Raw genomic sequence first — 13,928 nt, 5'->3', positions numbered from 1 at the left:
GCTCAGCACTGCTGTGTCAAAAGGCCAACTCTAGAGATATTTTCAGTCTCTGCTGGTACTCTTCCACAGAGGAATGGATCATAAATCCAGGAATCATCAAAAATGATGTCAGTAAAATTCACACTTGAAGCCCTCACTTTCCCTTTCTGTGGTCTTTTGTGCCCTCCTCTTTACACTAAACTCCTAAGGCCTTCAAGTAAGAGCAGTTTCCCTTGAAACCAGGAAGATATGCCATAAGTAGGATTGAGCAGATAGAGACCCAAGGCCTCCCTTTCAAAACTGAAGACTCACAGATTTTTCCTGGCTACGGATAATTTTCTGCCACCACTGTCCATTTACTACAGAAGTATTTAAACATTTTCTAAAACCTTTGACATCTGGGAAATACATCAATTGGAATGGCAATATATAAGCTGTCAAATAGGAACTCTCTTTTTAGCATCACTAAATCTATAAATCTACTTACAATTGGAAATATATTTTCTACTTTTTCACCTGTTAAAATAGAGAATTTTTTTCTTTCAAGACCATTTTTTTACCTGTATTTTCAATTGCAAATTTTCTCATCTTATCAGACTTCACTTCCTCACTTTCTACTCATACCCTCTCCCAAATATTTTTTTCTATTGTACCATTGTCATCATCCTGTAATATTTTTCAATTACAAAAACATTTCTGTGTGTGTGTGTGTGTGTGTGTGTGTGTGTGTGTGTGTGTGTTTTGGCTGGGGCTGGGGCTGGGTTTGAACCCGCCACCTCTGGCATATGGGACCAGAACCCTACCCCTTTGAGCCACAGGCACTGCCTAACAAAAGCATTATTTCTTTTTCTTTTTCTTTGTTTTTTTTTTTTTTTTTTTTTTTTACCAAAATCATACTTTATTGGGTAAGCAGGGGTTGTATCAGGAAGGCCCTTGGGTTTCAGCAGGATTTTCCATATCATTTATTTTTTTATTTTTTTATTAAATCATAGCTGTGTACATCAATATGATCATGGGCACCATACACTTGTTTCATAGAATATTTGACACATTTTCATGTCATTAGTTGACATAGCCCTCCCGGCACTATCCTAGTTACTTTGTCAAGACATTTACATTGAGCCTTGGCAAATGTGGAATGTAAAAGCATTATTTCTTAATCCCACATTCCTCTTCAGCTATACTTTCTAGTTATTTCTCTACTTCATTCAGCAAAACTTTTCAAAAGAGTCATTTAGAAGTATTGCCTGTATTTCTTCACTTGCAGGTCATTCCAAAATGAATTCTACTGAAAGTGTTGTCACTTGTAGGGATGAGGGGAAACTTGCCCTTTTCCTAGAAAGTTCACTGAATCATCAACTCATAATTAAGGCAGATTAGTAAGAGAAATGTTTATTTCCAAATACTATGTGCATGGGTATAATCACAAGAGTGATTACCCAATGCCCCAGTGCAGTTCAGATGTTATAATATATGCTTTTTAGAGGGGAGGGGGAAATGAGGACTATGCACAATTCTGTTCAAGGGTAACAAATAGTGCTAAGGAGGACAAATAGATGAAGGACACAGATTAAGTTGTGAATAATCCTAAGAGACAGGTGTTATGTTTTAAATGATTTGGGTCAGGTATGCCATCACTCTTGATTTTCTTTCCTGCAGTGTACTGATATAACAGGGATATGAAAGGAACTGGATTGTCTCTTTTTATCTTCTGATCAGGTCAGTCAGGCTTATGAAAATAGAAACACCTTTCCAATGGCCAATAAATCTCTAAAAGCCTCAATTCAAAGTATTCCTTACACCAAATAGACAGATTTTGGGGTAAAATTCCCTGATCTCCTTCACACATATTTCTGAATTTTCTTCATTTGTTTGTTTTTGCAGGTTTTTTTTTTTGGGTCTGGGGCCAGGTTTGAACCCGTCACCTCGGGTATATGGGGCCAGCGCCCCCCTTCTTTGAGCCACAGGTGCTTCCCACACATCTCTGATTTCTTTCTTTTTTTTTTTTTTTTTGGTAAAGGCTATGTAGTATTCTGTTGTATATATTTACTACCTTTTTATTTTTTATTAATTCCTCTATCAATAGACATTTAGGTTATTTCCACATCTAGGCTACTATGAGTAGTACTTAAATAAAATAGGAGTGCTAATATTTCTTCAAAACCTTGAATTCCACCATTTTTTTAAAAAAATTCAGATTAATATTAACTTATAAATGATTAGATTACATCATTGAGATTTCTAAGCAAAGTTCAAGTTGTAGTTGAGCACACCTCCCCCACTCTTGTATTTAATTGTGTTTTTTTTTATCATATGGAAGAGTAGTTGTTTATCTATTGGTTTAATGTTAGTATTTCACACATTGAATACTTGCTTTTCCATTCTTGAGTTACTTTACTAAGAAGAAAGTTCTTCAACTTCAACAAAGTAAATACAAAAGATGTACGGTCTCCATCTTTAACACTTTAATAGTATTCCATGTTATACATATACCACAATTTATTAATACATTCATGAGTTAATGGGCTCTTAGGCCAATCTCATGTCTTGGTATTGTGAATTGTGCTGTGATAAACTTTTTGGTGCAAATATCCTTATGGCAAAATGATTTTTCTACTTCTGGATAGACACCTAGTAATGGGATTGTGGGATCAAATTGCAGGTCTACTTTTAGCTCTTTGAGGATTCTCCATAATTCTTTCTATAAAGGCTGTTTCTATAAAGGCTGTTTTAGTTTAAAATTCCACAATAATATAAAAATGTTCTCTTCTCCTCACATCCACATCAGAATTGGAAGCTTTGGGACTTGTGATATGAGCTATTCTCACTGTGTTTAGGTGATATCTAAAGGTGATTTTAATTTATATTTCTCTGCTTATTAGAGGTGATGAGCATTTTATCACATTGTAGATGGCCTGTATCCATTTACAAAATGTCCCATATATGCCTATTTTTCTTAAATGTTCTTGTCAAAAAGGATGTTGAATTTTCTCAAATGCTTTTTCTGCATCTATTGAGATGTTCACGTGGTCTTTGTTTTTGCTTCTATTTATGTGATTAATTACATTAATGGATTTACTTACATTGAATCAAGCTTGTATTCCTGGGATAAAGCACACATGATCATGTGCTTTGCTTGCTAGGATCTAAATGAATATTTTTGCATTTTTATTCATTAGTGATATTGGTCTGTAGTTTTCCTTTTCATTGGGTCCTTTTCTGTTTTTGGTATGACGGTAATATTTTGCTTCATAAAATGAATCCCACTTAGGGATCTAAAAATACACCTGCCATGTGATCCTTTAATTTTTCTACTAGGTAATTATCTAGAAGACCAAATATCACTTTGTAACAGAGATATTTGCACCAGAATGTTTATTTCAGCTCAATTTATATTTGCTAAGTCATGGAAGAAGCCCAAGTGCCCATCGATCCATGAATGGATCAATAAATTGTGGTATATCTACACCATGGAACATTATGCAGCCTTAAAAAATGGAGGCTTTACCTCTTTCATAATTACATGGATGGAGCTGTAACATTTTCATCATAGCAAAGTATCTCAAGAATGGAAGAAAAAGTAACCAATGTACTCAGCCCTACTATGAAGCCAATTTATAGCTTTCATATTAACCTAACTATAGCCCAAGAAGAAAGGGAAAGAGGAGAGGGAGGGAACACAACCACAGTGCATTTTACAAGGGTACATGTTAAATTTACTAAGTGTAGAGTATAAATGTCTTACCATAATAAGTAAGAAAATGTGGCAAAGGCTATGTTAACCAGTTTGATGAAAATATTTCAAATGGTATATAAAACCAGCACATTGTACCCCATAATTGCATTAATGTACACAGCTATGATTTAATAAAAATAAATAAATAAATAAATAAATGTAAAACTCACAGAAAAAAAAGTATGACACTGGTACTTTGATGGGGATTGAATTAAATCTGTACATTGCTTTGAGTAGTATGGACATTTTAACAGTGTTGGTTCTTCCCAGCTATAAGTATGGAATGTTATTCCATTTGTTAACATCTTCTGCTATTTCTTTTCTCAGGGTTTCATAGTTCTCTTTATAGAGATTTTTCACTTCCTTTGTTAGATATATTTCTAGGTATTTCATCTTGTATGAATCTACTGTAAAAGGTATAGTGTCTTTGATTTGATTCTCAGCTTGACTGTTATTGAAATATATGAAGGCTACTGATTTGTAGGCACTGATTTTGTATCCTGAGATGCTACTATATTTCTTGATCATTTCTAATAGCTTTGTAGTTGAGTCTCTGGGGTTTTCCAGTTATAAGATCATGTCATCCTCAAAGAGTGAGAGGTTGACCTCTTTTGTCCACATTTTAATACACTTGATTTTCTTCTCTTGTCTAATTCCAATGCTTAAGACTTCCAGTACTATTTTGAATAGCAGTGGGCATCCTTTTCTACTTCCAGATCTAAGTGGAAATGCTTTCACTTTTACTATGCTCAATATGATGTTGACTGTGGGTTTGTTGTAGATGGCCTCTATCAGTGTAAAATATGTCCCAGCTAAACCTATTTTCTTTTTCTTTTTTTTTTTTGAGACAGAGCCTCAAGCTGTCACCCTGGGTAGAGTAATATGGCATCACAGCTCACAGCAACCTCCAACTACTGGGCTCAAGCGATTCTCCTGCCTCCGCCTCCTAAGTAGGTGGGATTACAGGCACCTGCCACAATGCCTGACTGTTTTTTGGTTGCCGCTGTCATTGTTGTTTGGCGGTCCCTGGCTGAATTCAAACCCGCCAGCTCAAGTGTATGTGACTGATGCTTTAGCCGCTTGAGCCACAGGTGCCGAGCCTAAACCTATTTTCTTAAGTATTCTTATCAAGAAAGGATGCTAGATACTATCATAAGATTTTTTTACATCAATTGAGCATCATATGGTCTTGTTTTTTTATTTTAATTATGTGGTGAATTAGATTTCTAGATTTACATATGTTGAGCCAACCTTACATCCTTGGGATAAAATCCACCTTATCATGATTTTTAGTGTATGTCTGCATTCTACTTTGTTAGATCTTATTGAATAATTTTTCATTGATATTCATTAATGATATAGGCATCTAGTTTTCTTTTCTGTTAAGTCCTTTCCTGGTTTTGGAAGCAGGGTGATATTTACTTCATAGAATGCGCTGGGGAGAATTTCTTCTTTCTCTCTTTTGAAATAGATTATGAAATATAGGTACTAGTCCTTATTTGAAGGTTTGTTAGAATTCTGTTGTGAAGCCATCTGGTGTAGGGCTTTTCTTTTTGGAATACTTTTATATATTCGATGCTCTTTCACTACTTGATATAGGTCTATTCAAAATTTCTAATTCTTTCTGTTTGAGTTTAGAAAAGTGGCATGCTTCCAGTTATTGGCAAATTATTGTTTTGTTTTTTTTTTTTTTGCCAGGGCTGGGTTTGAACCCGCCACCTTCAGCATACAGGACCAACGCTCTACCCCTTTGAGCCACAGGCGCCACCCTGGTTATTGGCAAATTATTTTGTGCATCTTCATATTTATGGAAAGAGAGCTTTTTGTAGTAATTGTTGAAGATGTTTTGTATTTTGATGGCAGCTATTGTTTTTTTCCCCTTTTTCAATTTTAATTAAAGTTATTAGAGATCTTAATTTTCTGTTCATGGTTAGTCTGGACAAGGATTTATCAATTTTATTAATCTTTTCAAATAACTAATTTTTTGTTTTGCTAATCTTCTGAATTACTCTTTTATTTTCAATTTCACATAATCCTACTCTAATTTTAATTATTTCTTTTCTTCTTATGGTTTTTGAAGTTGGCTTTTCTTCCTTTTCCAGTTGCTTGAGATGTCCCTTTAGATTGTTAACTTTCTCCCTTTCTGTTTTCTTGATGAAGGTATCTAATGCCATAGATTTGCCTCTTAGGACTGCCTTTGATGTTTCCCACAGGTTTTGATAGTTTGCATCTCCATTATTGTTTTGTTAAAAAAATCTCATGAGCTCCTTCTTAAACTCATCTCTGACCCAGGTTTTGTTAAGCATGAGGTTATTTATTTACTTTCCATGACTTTATTTGGGTATAAAGATTTCTGTTTCTGTTGAGTTTAACTTCTGTGATGATACAAGAGGATACAAGTAATCATGTTTATTCTTTTGAATTTGTTGAGGTTAGACTTCTATCCTAAGATGTGATCAATTTCGGAGGATGCTCCATGAGATGATGAGAAAAATGTGTATTCAGTTTTGTTAGGATGAGATGTCCTGTTTGTATCTGTTAAGTCCATTTGTTCCAAAATCATGTTTAAATATATATATATATATATTTTTTGTTTATTTTCTGTTTGGCATATCTGGCAAGTACTGTATAAGGGGTGTTAAAATCTCCAACTATCATAGTGCAGGAAGACATCCTGTTGTTCAGATCATTAAGCGTTTGTTTTATAAATGAAGGAGCATTCAGGTAGGGTGTGTAAATGTTAATTATTAAAATATCTTCATGTTGTGTGCTCCCCATGACATGAATGTAGTGTCCATTCTCGTCTTTATTTATATTTGTTGGTTTAAATCCAATTATATCCACAAATAAGATTGCAACCCCTGCTTTTTTCTGATTTCCATTTGCCTGGGTTATTGTTTTCCATTACTTCTCCCTGAATTTTGTTTCATCCCTTGAGTTTAGAGGTGTTTATTGGATAAAACTGATATCAGCCTGGGATCTTGTATTCAGTCAATTCTTTAAAGGGGAATTTAAGTCATTGACATTGATTGAAGGAATTGATAGGTATGGTGGAGTTTTGGTAATCTCATTTGTCAGAGGTCCAGAGATTATTTTTATTCCTTCCTCCATTGTGGAAAATATGCTTTCTTTAATTTCTGTGTGTTTACTTTGGTGCTGGACCACCATGCTTATCATTATGAAGAATGGTTCTGATTAATTCCTCTATACCTGGTCTAGTTGTGGTAAACTTTTTCAATGTTTGCATATCAGTGAAATATTTGCTCTCTCTATTGCATATAAAATTTAGTTTAGCAGTATACAGAATCATGGGCTGAAAATTGTTTTCTTTAAGAAGGTTAAGCATCAATGACCACCCTCTTCTGCCTTGAAAAATTTCAGTTTAAAGGTTTGTTGTTATCTTGATATTTTTCCCTTTGTAAGCAAGACTTTTCTTATGCATAGATGCTTGCATAATTTTTTATTTCATTTTGACATGGTGAAAATGACAAAGTTGACTACAATGTGTCTTGGTGATGCTTTTTTGATTTGAGTTGTTCTGGTGCTATGAAACTATCCACTATCTGAATTTCTGTGTCTCTCACAATACTTGGGAAATTCTCCACCATGATTTCTTGAAATAGAGCTTGGTACTTTTAGGACCATCATCTTCTCCTTCAGAAATTCTTATAATTCAGATATTTGATCTTTTGGAATGATCCCTTAACATTCTCAAGGAATTCTCTTTTTCTGTTCTCTTTTATTCTGCCTCTTTGATTGATTAGGTTAATCAAAGACTTGTCTTTGATTTCTGAAATTCTTTTTTTTTTCATTTCTACTCTGTAATTGCGTCTCTGCTGTTTTGAAGCTGTTTTGAAACTCGTTGAATGCCTCTTCTAATTCCTTAATCTCTGCTATATATCATTCCTAATTATGTCCTGATCCTAGGTGACTGTCTTTAATTTCACTAATTTATTTTTTTTCACCATACACTGGTTTTATATACCATTTCACAAATTTTCATCACACTAGTTAACATAGCCTTCCTGGCATTTTCTTAGTTATTGTGTTAAGACATTTATATTCTACATTAAGTAAGTTTCACATGTACCCTTGTAAGATGCACCATAGATGTGGTCCCACCGATTACCCTCCCTCTACCCATCTTCCCTGCTCCCTGCCCTGTCCCCTTTCCCCATATTCTTAGATTATAGTTGGGTTATAGCTTTCATATGAAAGCTATAAATTAGTTTCATAGTAGGGCTGAGTATATCGGATACTTTTTCATCCATTCTTGAGAATCTTTACTAAGAAGAATATGTTCCAGCTCCATACATGTAAACATGAAAGAGGTAAAGGCTCCATCTTTCTTTAAGGCTGCATAATATTCCATGGTGTACATATACCACAATTTATTAATTCATTTGTGGATCAAAGGGTACTTGGGCTTTTTCCATGACTTAGCAATTATGAATAGGGATGAAATAAACATTCTGATACAAATATCTTTGTTATAATGTGATTTTTGGTCCTCTGGATATATACCTAGTAAGGAATTGTAGGATTGAATAGAGGTCTATTTTTAGATCTCTAAGTGTTCTCCAATCATCTTTCCAAAAGGAACATATTAGTTTGCATTCCCACCAGCAATGTAGAAGTGTTCCCTTTCCTCCACATCCACACCAACATCTCTGGTCTTGGGATTTTGTGATATGGCCTAATCTTTTGGACTACTTTTTGGATTTCATTGTCTATCTTCTTCTTTTTTTTTTTTTCCTCTTTTTTTTTTTATTGTTGGGGATTCATTGAGGGTACAATAAGCCAGTTACACTGATTGCAATTGTTAGGTAAAGTCCCTCTTGCAATCATGTCTTGCCCCCATAAAGTGTGACACACACTAAGGCCCCATCCCCCTCCCTCCATCCCTCTTTCTGTTTCCCCCCCCTTCTTCTTAAATCCATTTCTCTTATTTGTCATCCATACTCTGAATTATATTTCTGACATTTCAACAGTTTGTCTATGGATGATATCTTCTTCTGAATCTCTTTTGTAATCTCATGGGGAAGTTGTTTTCCTCTGATTTATTGTGTTACCAGGATTCTTCTGATGGTTCCTCCCCATGTGTATTTTCAGCTTCTTTTTGTATTAATTATACTTTTTTTAGATGAAATGTTAGATTGTTTCTAAATAGTCACTAAAGGATAATCGAATTCAGGACCATTAGGCAGCAATTCAGAGACATGTTTGGCTATTAAAACTGAAACAATTGGGCTGGAATCAGTTTTGGAGGCCCTTGGATATGGTTTCTGCCACCCCTTCAATTCTTACTGGTGAAATGAGTTAGAATATGTATCTGTAGCCCTTCTTGTGCACATCCTTCTGAAAATCCCTGTCAGGGCCCCAGCATGAGCTTCTCTGAGGGGCATCCTTGATTTCTCCAATTTGTATGGTATAGCACTTGGGGATGGACAACCCAGAGTTTCCTAGGCTGAGATGTCTCTTGATTATTGGGTGAGTCTGCTTCTGTCCTAGTATCAGCTCACCTTCAACCCAGTTTAAGGGAGCCTGGGAATTTTGCTGAAGTCCCTGATATAAAAGGTCAAACCATTGCAACTCCCTCCTCACTTCATGACTGGTCCTTGGGCCACCCAACTGCTCCCACCCAATTTTCTTCCCAGCCACAGCACTAATTCCCAGCCACACCACCCTTGCCCAAACAAATTCAAAGTGTGGTGGTTTTTCTCTGGAGTTCTGGCTGGATGCATTTGACTGAATACACTGTGATGTTCATGGCAGTTGTGTGAGGGGAACCACAGCTTACTATCTGCTTCCTGGACCTTTCTACGGCAGATTTGCCTGAGGCTATGCCTATGTCTTTCCATGTTGGCAGTGGCGAGCCAGGCTGAAGTGCCAGGAAAAGCCTGTCAAGTACAGATACCAAGCAGAGCCACTTCAGAGAGTAAGGAAAAGTTCTGTCTTAGCAGAAGGAACACCCAGGAGAACATCCATCTCCTCAAAGTCAGTGCAGCCAAGCCACAATTTCCTCTCATGTTGGTGGGGTAGGGCACACTCAGTTAACCAGACCACACAATATAGAGGACTCTTAGAGACTTCACCAGAAACATTAAGAGCACAGGACCTCCCTCCCTTTCTCGTGTCCAGTTAAGGATCCTGTCAGCTGTGGTTGGGGAGAAAGTGACCTCTGTGATCCTTGGTTCCACAGTGGGGCTGTGTGGAGTTTTTTCACCTTTCTGGTGCCTAGTGTTGGGGAAGTTACTCAAGACTGCCTGAGTTGGCTGGGCTAGCACTCCAATTGCTGAAGCACTGGGAGGCTAGCCTCTGTAGGGTCAGTCTTTCCAGTGACAAAGGGGAAGCTGGGCTATGGTACAAGCTGCGCTATGGGAAAAGATAAAGTTTGTTCACTTTTCTGTCAGTTGGGATGGGGATTCAGGGTGTGGAAATTTCTAGGTGCAGGAAAATTATTTTTTTCTTGGCTCTCTGTCATGGGTAAACAACCCCACGTTCACTCCTCTGCATGGAGAGCCTAGGGAAAGGCCCCAGGAGGGTGATGGGCCTCCTTTACCCCTTTCCTGGATACTAGGCTCCTTCAGTCCCTTTGTTGTGCAGCTGCTCTCATTCACTCCCTTTCTCTTTCATATCTTCATTTGTCAATGTGGGGAAGCTGAGTGCCTCGATTTCTTCTCCTTGCATTCAACCCCTCAACAACTGCTCCGAATTCACTTCAGTCTAATTGTTCTCCTTCTAGACCAGTTTTCTGTGAAACTGTCTCTAGTCAGCCATCTTGCTGCCTGCCTCCACCCCACCTACCAAATTATTTTTTGATGAGTACTACATTTGAATCAGTAAGGTATCAAAGAATATCCCTTCGTATTGTGAGAAGTAGGAATCCCTTTTTCTAGATCACAAAGAGAAATATCTAGTGCTTCTTTAGCATCCCTGTGTGGGAGGGGCAAATTCAGAGAATTAAAATCACTCAGAAATGGAGAAGCCCTTGGAGTTCATGTAATAACATACTCTCATTGAATAAGATAAATAAGCTCAAAATTGGAAAGATAACTTATTTAAGTGTATTCTTGCAATCAGTGGCAGTGTTAGGACTACTACCAAATCTCTATTCTTTAAGATCAGCACTCTTATGGGCTTGAAATCTTTGTGAGTGAGAAACTTGTAATGAAGAGATATTACTTTTTCTATAAAAAGTTAAGCCCAACTCATGGAAAATCTAGGGAGAATCTTTTTTGGAATTGAGGGCTATAGTTGTTCAATACCCTAGCTCACCCCATCTCTGAAGTTCATAAAAAGTAATGAATATCTTCCTTTTCTTCACTTGGATTAATGGCCAGGTTTTTCTTGGCTGTTAATGAAGGGTACATTCGCTGAGGCCCTAAGTGGGTATATAGAACTCAGATATGTGAGTCAAAGCTAAAGAAATTAAATGAAAAGAAAAATTAACAGTGGCTAACATTTATTGAGATAATGTTTATTATGTACCAGGTAATGTTTTAAGAACTGTATGTAGGTCATCTTATTTCATCCTATACCAATCCCATGCAATAGATACTATTATTTATTATCATCCTTATTTTACAGATGAGAAAAAATTAGAGTCATAAAAGGGGTAAGTAACTTGCCCAAGGCAACATGAGAAAGGTGGAGAATCATAGAAGTTTGGCTCCAGCACCCATGTTCTTGTCCTCTATGCCATGGAATAAGGGTACACAAGGAATTGGTAGGAGCACAGAAAGATTGTGGTAGCTGAGAACTTGTAAATACAAATTGCCTGGAAGAATGAAGTGCAAGTTGAGCAGGTGCAGCTCCATTGAGCTTGAAGGCAGCCTACAGGGTATTAATATAGAACTTCATTGATACATCAACTACTATATGGGAAGAGTCAACTGAATCTATGTATTCAACCCTTCATATATTTAACAAGCATTCACTGAGAATCTAACTCCATACCATATTATGTTATATGAGAAACAGATGCGAACAAGACATGAATTCTAATCACTTGGAACTTGTAATATATAGTAACATTTAAAACCAAGGCACAATGGGTGGCACCTGTGGCTCAGTGTGCAGGGTGCCAGCCCCATATACTGAGAGTGGCAGGTTCAAACGTGGCCCTGGCCTAACTGCAACAAAAAAATAGCCAGGCATTCTGGCGAGTGCCTGTAGTCCCAGCTACTTGGGAGGCTAAGGCAAGGGAATAGCCTAAGCCGAGGAGTTGGAGGTTGCTGTGAGCTGCGTGATGCCACGGCACTCTACCTAGGGTGATAAAGTGACACTCTGTCTCTACAGAAAATAAATAAATAAATAAATAAATAAATAAAACCAAGGCACAATAATGATATTATAGAGAAGTAAGTGATATATCCTTAAGGTAATGTGGAAGTTTAGTTTGCAGATGGATAGTGATCAGACAAGTCATCAAAGTGGAGATGTCACTTCAGTGGATTTTTAATAGGTAAGTAGTGTTTTGACAAATGTTAAGTTATAGGAAAGAACATTCCAGGCAGAGGAAATAGTGTTAACAAAAACAAGGAAGAAAATGGAACTGTCTTGAAAAGCAAGAGAGTTTAGTTTGACTGAAGTATGCAATATGAATGAAAAATATAATACCAAATATCTATGACCAACTTATTCAGTCTTCATGACAACCCTTTGAGATAGATAACTGTCATTGTTTCTATTTTACAGATGAGGAAATTGAGGCTCAGAGAGATAAAGTTGTTTTCCAGATGTCTCACAGATAATGAAGAATGGTGAAGCTAGGATCTAACCAAAGAGGATAGTTCTTGAGCTCATGTCCTTAACAGATGATAAAAGATTGGATTTTACTATAAGAAAAACCACTGAGAGTGTTAAATAGTGAATTGAATTGAACTAAAATAACATTTGGTAGCTTTTCCAAGTAAGTAGATGAAGGCTATATTGGAGAGAGACTGGAAGCCTGTACCTTTAAGAGATTTTGGTAATGTTGGTGGCATTTACCAACCAATTGTAAGAGAAAATTGAGATAAAATTGAGGTATTTGTGAGACATAGCTATGGATGCCATAAAGACTGAACCAAGACTCAGGTTGAATGATAGATTGAAGACTAATACTCCAAGGATGGTACAATTAAAGTCTTCAAAGCCTCTGTCCTGAAATCATCCCCTTTATAACAAATAGTCGGCACCTTGTCCTTTCTTTGAACCTTTAGGGAAACAGATAAGGAGTCTCAGGACAGAAAGAGCTTTCTCTGAAGTTGTACTGGTTATTCTCCATTTGCTCTCCTACATCCATTCTCTTCCTTCCTCTACCCTGCTCATTTTCCTGGTAATCTTACTTTTATGAACTATATCACCTGAATTTACTTGCCCTCTGATTTCTGTTTGTGCATAATTTATATGTCATATATTAGAAATAGTGCCAAATTATTAATATTTGTTGATATTTATTAAGCTCATACTATATTCTACTTAAGTGATAGATGCTTTAATTACATTATCATGTGAACCACCACAAAAAATTTCCTGGGGGGTAAATATTTTACAGATGTGTAAATTGAGTCTGGGATGGGTAAGGTGATATTTCTGAGTTTTCCTAGCTAAAAAGCTAAACCTGGATTTAAACATAATTTAAATTACATTTAAAGTCCAGGCACTTTCTACTACCAAAAACCACAATTATGTAAGTATGGACAGTAGCACAAATGTGAGCCAAAAATTCTGGACACCAGCCCTGGATTTGCTGTAAAACTTTGCACAAGTCATTTTAGTACTCTAATCTTCACCTAACCCTAGTGAGAATAGTCCACATCAAAAAGTCCCAAAGTGGGGTGGTGCCTGTGTCTCAAAGAAGTAGGGCACTGGCCCCATATGCCCAAGGTGGCAGGTTCAAACCCAGCCCTTGCCAAAAACTACAAAAAAAAAAAAAAAGTTCCAAAGTGGCCACAGGTGGTAACTTATGTCTATTTCTAGCACTCTGGGAGGCTGAGGCAGGTTGATGGCTTGAGCTCAGGAATTTGAAACCAATCTTAGCAAAAGCGAGAACCACATCTCTAATAAAAATAGAACAACTGACCAGAGATCATTGTGAGTGCCTGTGATCCCAGCTACACAGGAGGCTGAGGCAGGAAGATTGCTTAAACCCTACAATGTGAAGTTGCTATGAGCTATGATGCCATGACACTCTATCTAGGGTAACACACTGACACTCAGTCAAAAA

This window comes from Nycticebus coucang, chromosome X (assembly GCF_027406575.1).
Source record: "Nycticebus coucang isolate mNycCou1 chromosome X, mNycCou1.pri, whole genome shotgun sequence".
Taxonomy (NCBI): Eukaryota; Metazoa; Chordata; class Mammalia; order Primates; family Lorisidae; genus Nycticebus; species Nycticebus coucang.
The sequence above is the reverse complement of the archived record's forward strand: the minus strand, read 5'-3'. Positions refer to the sequence as shown.